This window comes from Ictalurus punctatus, chromosome 29, assembly GCF_001660625.3.
Source record: "Ictalurus punctatus breed USDA103 chromosome 29, Coco_2.0, whole genome shotgun sequence".
Taxonomy (NCBI): Eukaryota; Metazoa; Chordata; class Actinopteri; order Siluriformes; family Ictaluridae; genus Ictalurus; species Ictalurus punctatus.
Genome location: NC_030444.2, coordinates 10,547,482 through 10,559,814, shown reverse-complemented (window position 1 = coordinate 10,559,814; position 12,333 = coordinate 10,547,482). Strand labels below are relative to the sequence as shown.

General features: G+C 37.7%; 1 protein-coding gene across 2 annotated transcripts in view; it reads right to left on the bottom strand.

Moving 5' to 3' along the window:
* Positions 1-10,406, bottom strand: part of nrxn2b (neurexin 2b) — a 659,496-nt gene extending 649,090 nt beyond the window's left edge. For both annotated transcript variants that reach the window (XM_047152219.2, XM_017461810.3), the window contains exon 1: positions 10,199-10,406. The gene's annotated coding sequence lies outside the window, so the exon portion shown is untranslated. The remainder of the gene's footprint in view (positions 1-10,198) is intronic.
* Positions 10,407-12,333: the final 1,927 nt, after the last annotated feature.

Below are 12,333 nucleotides of genomic sequence, written 5' to 3'. Positions count from 1 at the left end.
TTCAATTCCACAGCGAATCGGCATGTAAGATGAATCCTCCTACAGAGCGTTCGTCACAAAGGCAAAACAAACGAAGCAGACGTATTTAATCCTCATCCGATTCACCTTGTATGCGTTTTTGTTCGACATTTCAAACTCTTTTCTGTGATGGAAATTCTTGCCAGCACAAAAGTACAGAAAATCTTTTTGCTCAAAAAGAATCCTTGTGAGTGACCTAGAACACACTCGTAGACCCCTGCGTCTCCGAATCAATCGCCTACTGTATCCAGTATCTCTGACTGGATTCAGCAAGATTAAAAAAAAAGGAGTCAGCGCAAGCTTTTAAGCACGTCAGTCCATCAAGAGAGAACCGTGACTGGATGATTATCGATCCTTATACTAGAGACCCCACAATCAAACACACTCCGTTCACTTCTATATAGATGTGTTTGTGTATATTGTCAAAAACAACCAGTGGTGGAACTACTTTTCAAGCGAAACTCTTTTTTTTTTTTTTTTCGTGGTACTTACAAAAGTCCCTGGAACAACTACAAAAAAAAAATACCTAAAGTACATCTTTAAGGACTGTACAAGATCTCTGAAGGTGTGCTGTGGTATCTGGCACCAAGACGTTAGCAGCAGATCCTTTAAGTCGTGTAAGCTGAAAGGTGGGGTGTCCATGGATCGGATTTGTTTGTCCAGCACATCCTACAGATGCTCGAACGGATTGAGATCTGGGGAATTTGGAGGCCAAGTTCATTATACCATTCCTGAACAGTTTTTGCAGTGCGGCAGGGCACATTCTGCTGCAAGAGGCCACTGCCTTTAGGGAATACCGGTGTCACGAAAGGGTGTACTTGGACTGCAACTCTGTTTAGATAGGTGGTACATGTCAAACTAACATCCAAAGTAGGTACTCTTGGTAGATGCTAACCACTGCATACCAGGAACACACAACAAGACTTGTCGTTTTAGAGATGCTCTGACCCAGTCGTCTAGCCATCTCAAGTTGTCTCTTGTCAAAGTCACTCAGATCCTTACGCTTGCCTGTTTTTCCTGCTTCCATCACATCAACTTTGAGAACTTGACTGTTTACTTGCTGCCTAATATACGTCACCTCTTTACAGGTGCTATTGTAAGAAAATCAATGTCATTCACGTCACCTCTCAAATTGTAATTGTGGTTACAATGTTTAATTGATCGATTAATATAACGCTTTTTATCCATTTCGAGTTACAGATAATGTTGTGGAATGTCTGCAAGTTAGCACTTACGTGATATAAACAGTCATTCCATCAACAGCTTCTCTTTCTTAAATCAATAAGACAAAAATCTCCTCGATCTTGAAGACTTTCCCATAGTGGAATGCTTACTGACACTGGAGACTCCTTCCATGAACTGTTACTATAGAAACAATGAAGTGTTAGAACATAAATATAAACCTGAGATTTGAATTACAGCTAGAGCTACTGTCCGAAAATTCATCAATATCCTGTAACCAATCAGGTGATATGAATAAATATTTGTGTAATCACACCTTGTTTCTGAATTTGAGTTTTTATAGTACAAAAAAGCTATTTCATTTAAAAGTAAATAAATTGCTAAAACTGCAGCACCGTAGTTGTGTGATGTGATGTGAGAGGCTGAAAAATTCTGTGTGTATTGCTGAACCCCACAGTGGCATACAAGCACCAAAAATGGTTTTGATGTCTTAAGCCCATGTATCTAGAAAGCTTTTCTTTAAGAGTGCAAGGCTGCTGCATTCAGATGTACATAAAGTCAACACTAACACCTTATAGTACTATTCATATGCATTAGAACGTCATAAAGCATGAATAGAAGCTATTTGGTGACACTTTACCTAAGGCCAGTGCTCATAGGGCTACATGACAACAAAAATAATCATTCATAATTTTTTACAATGCTCATTTAAGAGACATCAGCTGTCACAAGGATTCATCTTTACAATCTGACATCATGCCATCGTTATCACACCCGAGTCAATTGAAATGATAAAGCAAGTTTAATATTTTGTGTTTATAAGCTTGTTATGAATACCTGTGGCAATGCTATGACATTAAAAAATATATATATATATTACGTTTGTGTGCTTTGTTCAACACATCGTCACATCATTATACAAGAACTATACTGAGCTACAGTCAGTTTTCATGATGTTCTATAGTGATGCAACACATATGTTAATATCACTATATCACTTGACAAACCCGGTCTCTATGACAGCTGACAATAAAAAAAAAATCAATCTATATAAATATCTATGTAGGTTTATGTCAGTTGTCATGAAGCATTTATGTAGGTGTCCTGTTGACATAACACTTATAATTGTCTATGTAGGTTTATTTCAGTTGTCATGAAGCATTTATGTAGGTATCATGTTGACATACCATTTATAAATGTCTATGTAGGTTTATGTCAGTTGTCATGAAGCATTTATGTAGGTGTCCTGTTGACATAACACTTATAAATGTCTATGTAGGTTTATGTCAGTTGTCATGAAGCATTTATATAGGTGTCAGGTTGACATAACACTTATGTCAGCTTTATGACAGCTAACAACTGCCATAGTGTCAACCTGAACATTTATGAGTTTAAAACAGCTTTATGACATAATGACAGCTAACGACTGTCATAAAGTGTCAAACTGACATCAAAACTGCCTTTATGACAGCTGACAATTTGTCTATCAGCTTTATGACTTTATGACAGCTAACGACTTCTGAAATAAGCTTGAGTAGATGTTCAAGTAAGTATGTTTATGCCAGTTGTTACGAAGCGCTTATGTAAGCATCATGCTAACATAACATTTGTGTCAACAGTATGTGCTATGCCGCTTATAACGTTAAGGTGTTATGTCAACTTGTCATCAAAACTGACAAACACTGCCTTAATGACAGCTGAAAGTTGTTGAAATAAGCCTATATAAATATCTATGTAGGCTTATATCAGTTGTCATGAAGAAGTTACATAGGTATCATGTTGACATAACACTTAAGTCAACTTTTCACTTGAAATAGATGGTATGCCAACTTGACATCAAAATCGCAGAATGTTGCCTTTATGACAGCGGACGAATATTCAGATAAGTCTACATAAATGTTTATGTAGGTTTATATCAGTTGTCATGAAGCGGTTATGCAACAGTCATTTCGAAATAACACTTATGTCGGCATTAATTTTTCACTTAACATTGATATTATGCTAACTCGAAGTGTTGTCTTTACGAGAACTAATGACTGGTTAAATAAGTCTACATAGAAGTCGATGTAGGTTTATATCAGTTGTTATTTAGCACTTATGTAGGCATCATGTTAACATAATGACAGGTTATCATTGGGCTTACACTGGGCTCATTAAAAAAGGATTGGAGAAAGTATTACTGGATGGTTGGGCCATTCGGTGATTTTAGGATTCTGCCTAAATATTAAAGAATAAGGCTGGGAGAAAAAGTCCTGTTCTTTCCTCCTCTAAAGCTCTTTCTACTTCTGAACAGTAAGAAGGAGTAGAGAAATAATGAAGCACAGTCTTGCTTTGGTGAAGCAAGAATGGAGGATTACTGTCTGTCAGCTTAGAAGCCTGACTTTACTACTTTACCAAGCTGAAATCTTTAGGAGTCACACCACTTCTGTCTGGGGCAACGGGGCCATGGCTGGGTCATAGTGAATCCCACAGTGAGACGAGTCTAGGGGTTCAAAGTCAACGTCATAGTGATAATGCTTTGGGAATCGGTTTATCCCGAGGCCATTCTGATGGAAACAGACACGGCAGTTCTCATCTCAGAACAATATTTTAGTGTGCACTAAGGCTTTATGATTAATTCTCACTTCCTCGATTCTACATAATTAAATGCAATATTTGTGAGCGTAAGTCAGATAACAGTTTTTAAAGATTCATATATTAAATGGTAATACTGGTAAGTTGCTTAGTAAATAGAGATGTAATCACATACAAATGGATACAAATAGGAGGAGTACTTTTTTTTTGTTTGTTTGTTTTGTTTTGTTTATATATATATATATATATATATATATATATATATATATATATATATATATAGCGTGCCAGAAAGGTGCACTGGGCAGCTGGTTAACACTAGACTAGAGGTGGTGGTGTTTACAGTCATGTGAGCATGATTGAGTTTTCATATTTGAAGCTCAAAATGGTCAGGTTTTCTGTGGTTTCAATTACACTTTATATTTTAGTGCACATCTCAAAGGATTCATATTTAATGAGAAATTGTCCATGCCTAATTTGGGTTTAAATCACAATAAAGATACATATCATAGCATAGTATTACACGCCTAATAAAGGTAGATAACTAGCTAATATCAAATGTATTATTAGATTATACAGATTATAACTAAATCTTTTTTTTAAGATTATTGTTACATGATCAAAATCTAGTAGAATATTACATCATTTACAACCATACAGCACAAAACCCTGATAGGAAATCTGTCATGTAATCTCCACAGTAGAGGTCGACCGATTGATCGGTTTTGCCAATTAATCGGTACCGATAACAGGTTATCAGCAAAAATTGGCACCGATAACCGGCTAACAGCAAAAATCCCGCAACCGATGGGATTGCAGGAGCAGCTGAAGGGTCCACCGTCATTTTACAGTACGAGAGCGGCCTCTAGAGGCGAAATAAAAACTATTACTGACAAATTTTGTTGTGTTATTTGAAGTGTTTTTTATACCTCTATTTTATCTGTTATATTGGGTGTTACTTTTTGTTTCAGTTTGTATGTATATCTTTGATTTACTTTAGCATTTATTAATAGTTAATATATGTTAATATTTCTATATTTATTTCATTTAAAAAGGACAGAACAGCAATAAAATCCGCTATCGGTCGACCGTTTCTCCACAGGGTTGGTAGCTTAAAAATGTAGTGAAGGTCTCATTAAGGCCAATGCTGTAGCATGAGCCACAACCTGAAACTTGCTGACTAATGGCATCTAATACATGGGACATCATCTTTATCTACCAGTGTCTCGTAACCTTATTCCTGAAAGCTTGTGGCATACACACAGACACACAAATATTTAATCTGCTCGGTCAAATCAGCTCAGTAGGCTTATAGGTGTACTATAAATGACTCATACGGCTACATGATCTGCGATATAGTATTTCAGGTAGACACCTGAAACAGCAAAACGCCATTTCATCTGATGGGACTAAAGGTCTTAAAAAAAATTGACTATATCACAAATGGGATGCTGCACAGTAAAAGAGATTATTTGGAAGAAAATGTTGCAGACCCTGAACTTCATTAGCATTCAGAGACATTGTGTGAATTTAAAGCATTTCAGGGTAAGTGGAGACGAAAGACCTTAAAATCCACTCACAGCTTGTAGTCGCTGCAACAGAGGTTCTCAAACAATTATTCAAATGGGGGAAATTTGCACTTATTACAAGTTATCTCAGTGCACATCAGCAGATTTGGAAACATCTTTCAGAGATTTCTGTGAGTATACTCTGTAAAACAGCAAAACAGTTGTTGGCCTGAAGCTGAGCCATAGCTCAGCATTAGGAAATGGGGTAGATAGTGTGCTGCATGTCGCTGCTGTTGTGTTTGTTTCAAAATGTCGTTGGAATTCACTTCTAAGCAAAGCTTTGGGGAGCATTTCGAAATACTTCATGGCAGCCTATAATGCGGATATTGATGTGTCATTGCCATTTCATCTCAGCATTTCATGCTTCCAAGCGCCGCTTACAATCTGTATACATCACACGAATTAGTCTTTTCTGAACATCAAACCCCATGAAATCAGGCTTTTTGAGCATGATGTTTAAAAGAATGTTTGACATTTTGAAGGAAAAATGTCGCGCTGCTGAGTCAAAACACTCCATCGTAAAATGCCCACTGGTGAAGTAACAGTTTATATGTCTTAACACAAAAGAACGCTAGATTTCATTCAGATTTAATACTATTCAATAGGGGCAGTTTATAATGTTTACATTTACAGCGCATTGCTGCTTAAGTAAATAGCAATTGCAATGAAAACATTAAGAAGCCTTTGACTTCTACCAAACTGTCTACAATCACTTCTCTTGGATGTCAGTATGCCTCGAGAGACACCTTTTAGGGAAACAAACATCTATTTTCCAGTACGGAGCTAAGCCAGTTACAGATCCAGAAAAACATGAAAACATGCCAACAGAAGCCTGACATAGATAATCTACTGAAATCCATTGCAAATGGCAAATGAAAATCAGTCGTATTAAAGATATATTTAAAATTGTATTATTATTCCATGTCTAGACACATGTGTAAACTGAATCTTCAATCTTTTTCTGTGCTGCAATAGTGATATTGTTGTGCTTTTGAGTTGAATGAATAAAAAATTAGCACATAGCTAGCATTTAGTTGGCTAAACTGACGTGTGTTTTATGCATACATAGGTGAGAAGCACAACATATCAGGTATAATTTCAACATTTGTTTCAATTTTTAAATAAGCTGTTTGTTTTTCATGTAAGACTTTATAGTTAACAGTATTATTAATGCTTGTGCCACAGGGTGTTGCCTCTTATTTCTCACCTTTCAAATCAATATGTGATTTGATAGCAGCTGCTAATGCTAATGGGAGCTAATAAGGAAACATTTTGTAACGCTGGCTAATCTTTGTCTAGCACTAAAGCTAGATATAAACAAATAGGATATTAATGAACAGCTAAGGGAATGTTTAAACATTTGTAGAGTATTTGGCTGGATATTTGGTTAAAATAGGCTGGAACGTTAATGACAGACAACATCAGTTGTTGAGTTGAGTAAAAGATTAGGTATCAGCGATTTACAAACTAGAAAATTATTCCATCCATCCATCTTCTATAGTGCTTATCCTACAGGGTCGTAGGGAACCTGGAGCCTATCCTAGGGAGCATCGGGCACAAGGAAGGGTGTGCCCTGGATGGGGTGCCAATCCATCACAGGGCACAATCACACAAACATTCATACACTACTGACACTTTGGACATGCCAGTCAGCCTACCATGCATGTCTTTGGACCGGAGTACCTGGAGGAAACCCCTGCAGCATGGGGAGCACACAGGGCCATGGCGGGACTCGAACCCCCAACCCTGGAGGTGTGAGGAGAACATACTACAAAATTATTATAATTGTTATTGTATTAAAATTTTTTCAGAGTCACATTCACTGTGATGCCATGTTTGTCTGGCTACCTGAGAAATTCAGATAGAGTGTTTAAGTTTTTCACCAATTAGCTAAATAATGGAAAATGGAAACGCTCACAAGTTGAAATGTTTGCAAGCACTAAAGATATGTGCAATCCTGTTTAAACTTTGGTAAAAAAAAAAAAAAATGTAAAAAAAAAAAAGGAAAAAAAAAATTAAAAACAATAGAAACCCTCATAGAATTTGTACTGGTTTTAATGGTTATAATGGGTTTTGTATTGGTTTTAATGGAAACTGTAATGGTCTCTGTGCATCTCTACTGGTATTTGCTGCCTTCTATTGGTAGTCTATTGGTGGTTATATCTAGTGGATACCAGTAAGGAATAATAATGGTAATGGAAATGGTTTTAATAGTTAGCTGGTGGTTTGTAATGGTATTTTTAGTGGAAACCATTAGAATTTCTGTGACACTATTGTTTATTTTTCAGCAGGGAAGTAGTATTTGCCCAGAAATAGTGGTTAAAATAAACATCTTTCAAATATTTGTTTACATGCCTGTTTCTATAATAGTAGGTAATATATAATTTGCTATAAAAGACAGTCAACATGATGTTATACTTGTTTTCTTGCTACCTATGACCGACAGCTAAAACATGCTGTGTTTTCTTTTTGGTTGGTCCATTAGCTAAATAATAATAAATAAAAAAACCCCACAAAAGTAAACTGGGCAATCTCACCAGCTGATGTTAAAAGTTAGCTAGCTCTAAAATAACCAAAGTGGACATCAAGTAACAACTAAGGAAGTGCATGTTTAGAAGTATTTGCCCAGACATATTGGTTTAAATGGGCTGTAACAATTGTTGACAAGATTGGATAAATATTTCAACTATTTACTAGGTTTACATGACTGTTTATAAAATAGTACACTACCTGGTCTATATTTTTGCTATCAAACGTGACTCCATGTTTGTTTTCTTGCTACCTGTGGAAGGCAGCTAACCCAGATAAAGCAAAAAAAAAAAAAAGTTACACTAGCTAGCACCAAAGCTAGCTGTAACACAGTTAAATATTAATATTAACCTAGTTTAATGTTAAATCGTTACAACTAAGGAAATGTTTAGACAAGTACTTGACCAAAAATAGTGATTAAAGCAGACTATAACATTAACGTCACAATGTTTACCTGCCTGTTTTAATACGAATATTAACAGATAAGACTACACAGACTTAAAAAGTAGCCTGTTTGGTTTTATACTACAACTTTTGAGTCAAATATAGACTACATACTACACTCGTCTCACACCTCCAGGGTCGGGGGTTTGATTCCCACCATGGCCCTGTGTGTGTGGAGTTTGCACGCTCTTCCCGTGCTGCGGGGGTTTCCTCCGGGTACTCCGGTTTCCTTCCCCAGTCCAAAGACATGCATGGTAGGCAGATTGGCGTGTCTAAAGTGTTCATAGTGTATGAAGGTTGTGTGAATGTGTGTGTGATTGAGCAGTGCGATGGATTGGCACCCTGCCCAGGGCGTACCCCGCCTCGTGCCCAATGCTTCCTGGGATAGGCTCCAGGTTTCCCTGTGACCCTGAAAAGGATAAATTGGTAGAAGATGGATGGATGGATGGATGGATGGATATTATTCTATTACCATGTAACAGATACACATAGGGATTTTTAATGGTACTCAAAACTTGTGAAATATCAGTTTGTCACTGCAACTGTCTTAATTGAATGAACTGAATGAACATTTCCAGGGTTTATTTATGTCCATCTGGACTCCATGTGAACTCCGGGAGTGATTATTATCACCCCCCCCCCCCCCCACCCCCCGCACGCACACACACACACACACACACACAGACACTGTGCACCCCGCCCTGTTCCCTCCAAACACGCGCAGCCTGCGCGCGCGGCGTCACGACGCACACAATTTCCACTTCATTTTCTCTTTTGTGTGTGCACTCTTCATCTTCAGCAACGGTGTCGAGAAAGCCCTTAAATAAATCCCTGGCAAGAACGATCCAACATGCTGCCTGGATGGCGGAGGAAATAAAAGAGTTGCGCTCGCGCTTTAGAAGAGGCGCTGAGCATCCAACAGGCACAACGCACGCGCCCATGCATCCAACACTGAGGTCTTGAAAGCACATCTGTACAACATGCACGTCAGTACTGCGTGTGCACTCATTACTGTAACACCAAAATAGTGATCAGTTCATGAGTTTGTTTTTTTTGTTTTTTTAAGAGGTTGGAATACTCTTTTAGAAACTCAACAACAATCAAAACACACGATTTGCGCCTCTCTCTCTCTCTCTCTCTTTCTCTCTCTTTCTCTCATGCACAACTATATTACGTGTGCCTTATTCACTATTCAACAGCCTCGTTTTTATCTGACTTTAAAACCACTGCACAAGCCTTATCACTCACTTCTGTAGAGTAAATGCCGTTGCAAGTATAGATTTCCCCACGATGCACCAATTTCAAACAGATAAATGCTTCCCCTTATATTATGGTGAAGACGCACGCGCTGGAAATATCACCAAAAATGTGTATTTCTCTCATCTAAACCCAACAATAAACAATGTTGCACAAAGCACTTTATTATTTGTCGTACAAGGAAAGACATGCATTTTACGGCACGGTGCGTCTTTGACTCTTTTTATCTTCTTTCTCTTGTCTTTATTTGATCCCTTTCTCCTTTCTGTCTACCCATTTATCACCTCATTACATATCATTCCTAGACCTGTTATAGCTAAACGTGCAAGAAAGGTTGAATAAATATCAATAATAGTCTACTATAGCTATAAACATGCAAAACAAGGCAGCGTGGTCTCAAAGATGGGGATAAAGATTGTAAAATATCTTAGATTAGGGATTTAAAAAAAAAATCATAATAAAAATAATAAAAGAACATGCTTAATGATCAGCATCTTTCCTTTAGATCAGATAAACTGTCCATATCCATTTCTCTACAGCTGCATACCCTGTCTATTGACAAAACTGCCCAGAGCCGCGGAATGCTTTCCATCCCTATGCAAAAGAGTCACATCATTTTCTTTTACCTTCAAAACGCCTTCTCTGTCTCCTCTTCTGATTCCTCTGCAAAAGACAACAACAACAACAACAACAAAAAAAACAACAACAGAAAACTACGCTCAAAAATTCCTCCACCGGATCGCCTCGTATCCACTAATGCGCAGAGCAGAATGCAGTTTTCTGTTTCTCCACACAGCACATGAGAGCGGTCCTAGTCCGGATGTATCACCTGCATCCCCGGAGCAGATCTGTAGGCAGCATCAGCATCGCGCAGGGAGGAAAAACACCGCCCATAGCTCCGGAACAGCCCCGCCCACACAGAGCCAAAACCCCGCCCCGTGACCCAAGCTGCGTTCTGATAGGCGAGCTTGCGTTCTGCGCGCTATGGAAATACGACTTGACGTCATTATTGTTTCCCCTTATTCCTAGCTACGCTGTTTAAAGATGATGGAGTTTGCTAAACACGCCATGGACTCAGAGGAATGGAAAGATTATACTGGAGAATTTTTTTTGTTTGTTTTGTTTTGTTTTGTTTAATAATGATTTCAGAATGATTCGTTTCTAAACAAACTCGGATGCACATTTAGAGATCTCTTAAGAAAAGGTATTGGAAATGGAATTTAATGGAAATTATGTTGGAAATTATGTTGTCTTTATCCATTCTTTTTTATTTTTTGTATTTTTTTATTTATTTATTTTTTTACTTAAGATGAATTTGTAAAACAATGTTTAACTTAAAATAAACTAAAATAAAATAAAATGTGTGCAGATGGATACAGTGGAGGTTGGTGTTTTCTGAAAAGGGGAACGTGTAGTTGTTAGTTAGGACATTAAAAGAAGAAGAAGAAGAAGAGGAAGAAGAAGAAGAAGAACCACAATAACAACAATAATAACAATAACAATACATTTCCATTTTCCATACTGTTTATCCTACACAGGGTTGCAGGGAGCCTAGAGCCTATCCCGGGGAACTTGGGGCACAAGGCGGGGGACACCCTGGACAGGGTGCCAACCCACAGAAGGGCACAATCACACACATACATTCACACACTATGGACAATTTGGAAATGCCAATCAGCCTACAACGCATGTCTTTGGACTCAGGGAGGAAACCAGAGTACCCGAGGAAACCCCCAACGCACATGGAGAACATAATAATAATAATAATAATAATAATAATAATAATAATAATAATAATTTGCTACTCAACCAGACCAGCTTTTCTAGTAGGTAAGTAAAAAAGTATGTATTAGTTATAAAGCACAGTTGCCCAAAGAATAAAATATCAGAACTGCCTAAAATACAGACTGGGCACAATAAAAAAAATAATGGTGAGCAATGAAATAAGAATAAATTAAAAATATATATAATAATAATAACCAAGAACAACCAAGAGTAACTGATCTGAAGACCCCAGAGTCCTAGAAGCTGATACTGCTGAGAGCAGGTCCATGATGTTGGAAGGGGCTAGCCCATTAAGAGCTTTAACAGCAAATGAAAGAACCTTACACTGGATCCTGTTCTGGACAGGGAACCAGTGAAGACATGTAAAAAGAGCTGAAAGGTTGTAATTTAATTTTATTCACTGTTACTTGTACTAAATTAATCTTCACCACTGGTCTTCCATCCTATATTAAATTTAATTATCTGCTTTTAGATAGAGAATCAAAGGATTTCTCTAGAATCATGTCAACAATGTTGGCTGTGGCTAATTTTATTTAGCTTGAAGAAAGGAACTAAGCTGTTAGTTTCCAACATTTCACTAAATAATAAGCACCTGTGGCTTCACACAGAATAGAAAAGCGTCCACCCTATATCGTCAGGAGATTTTGAGTTCAAATCCCGATGATGCCACAACCATCTATGGCCAGAAGCCAAACGAAGCAAAATTATCTGTGCTCTCTGGGTGGGAGGGATAGAATACTTTAAGTTCCCTGTCATTCACAGTGATACAAACCAATCATGGCTATCTCTGAGCTCATGTACGTGGAAGAGGGCAGATAGCGCTTTATTCAGAGTTTGACCTACAGTGCCCTCCACTAATCCTGGCAGCCTTGGTAAATATGAGCAAAGAAGGCTGTGAAAAATTTGTCTTTACTGTTGAACCTTTTGATCTTTTGATCAAAAATACTCTGCTCTCATGGATAACAAACAATTGCAA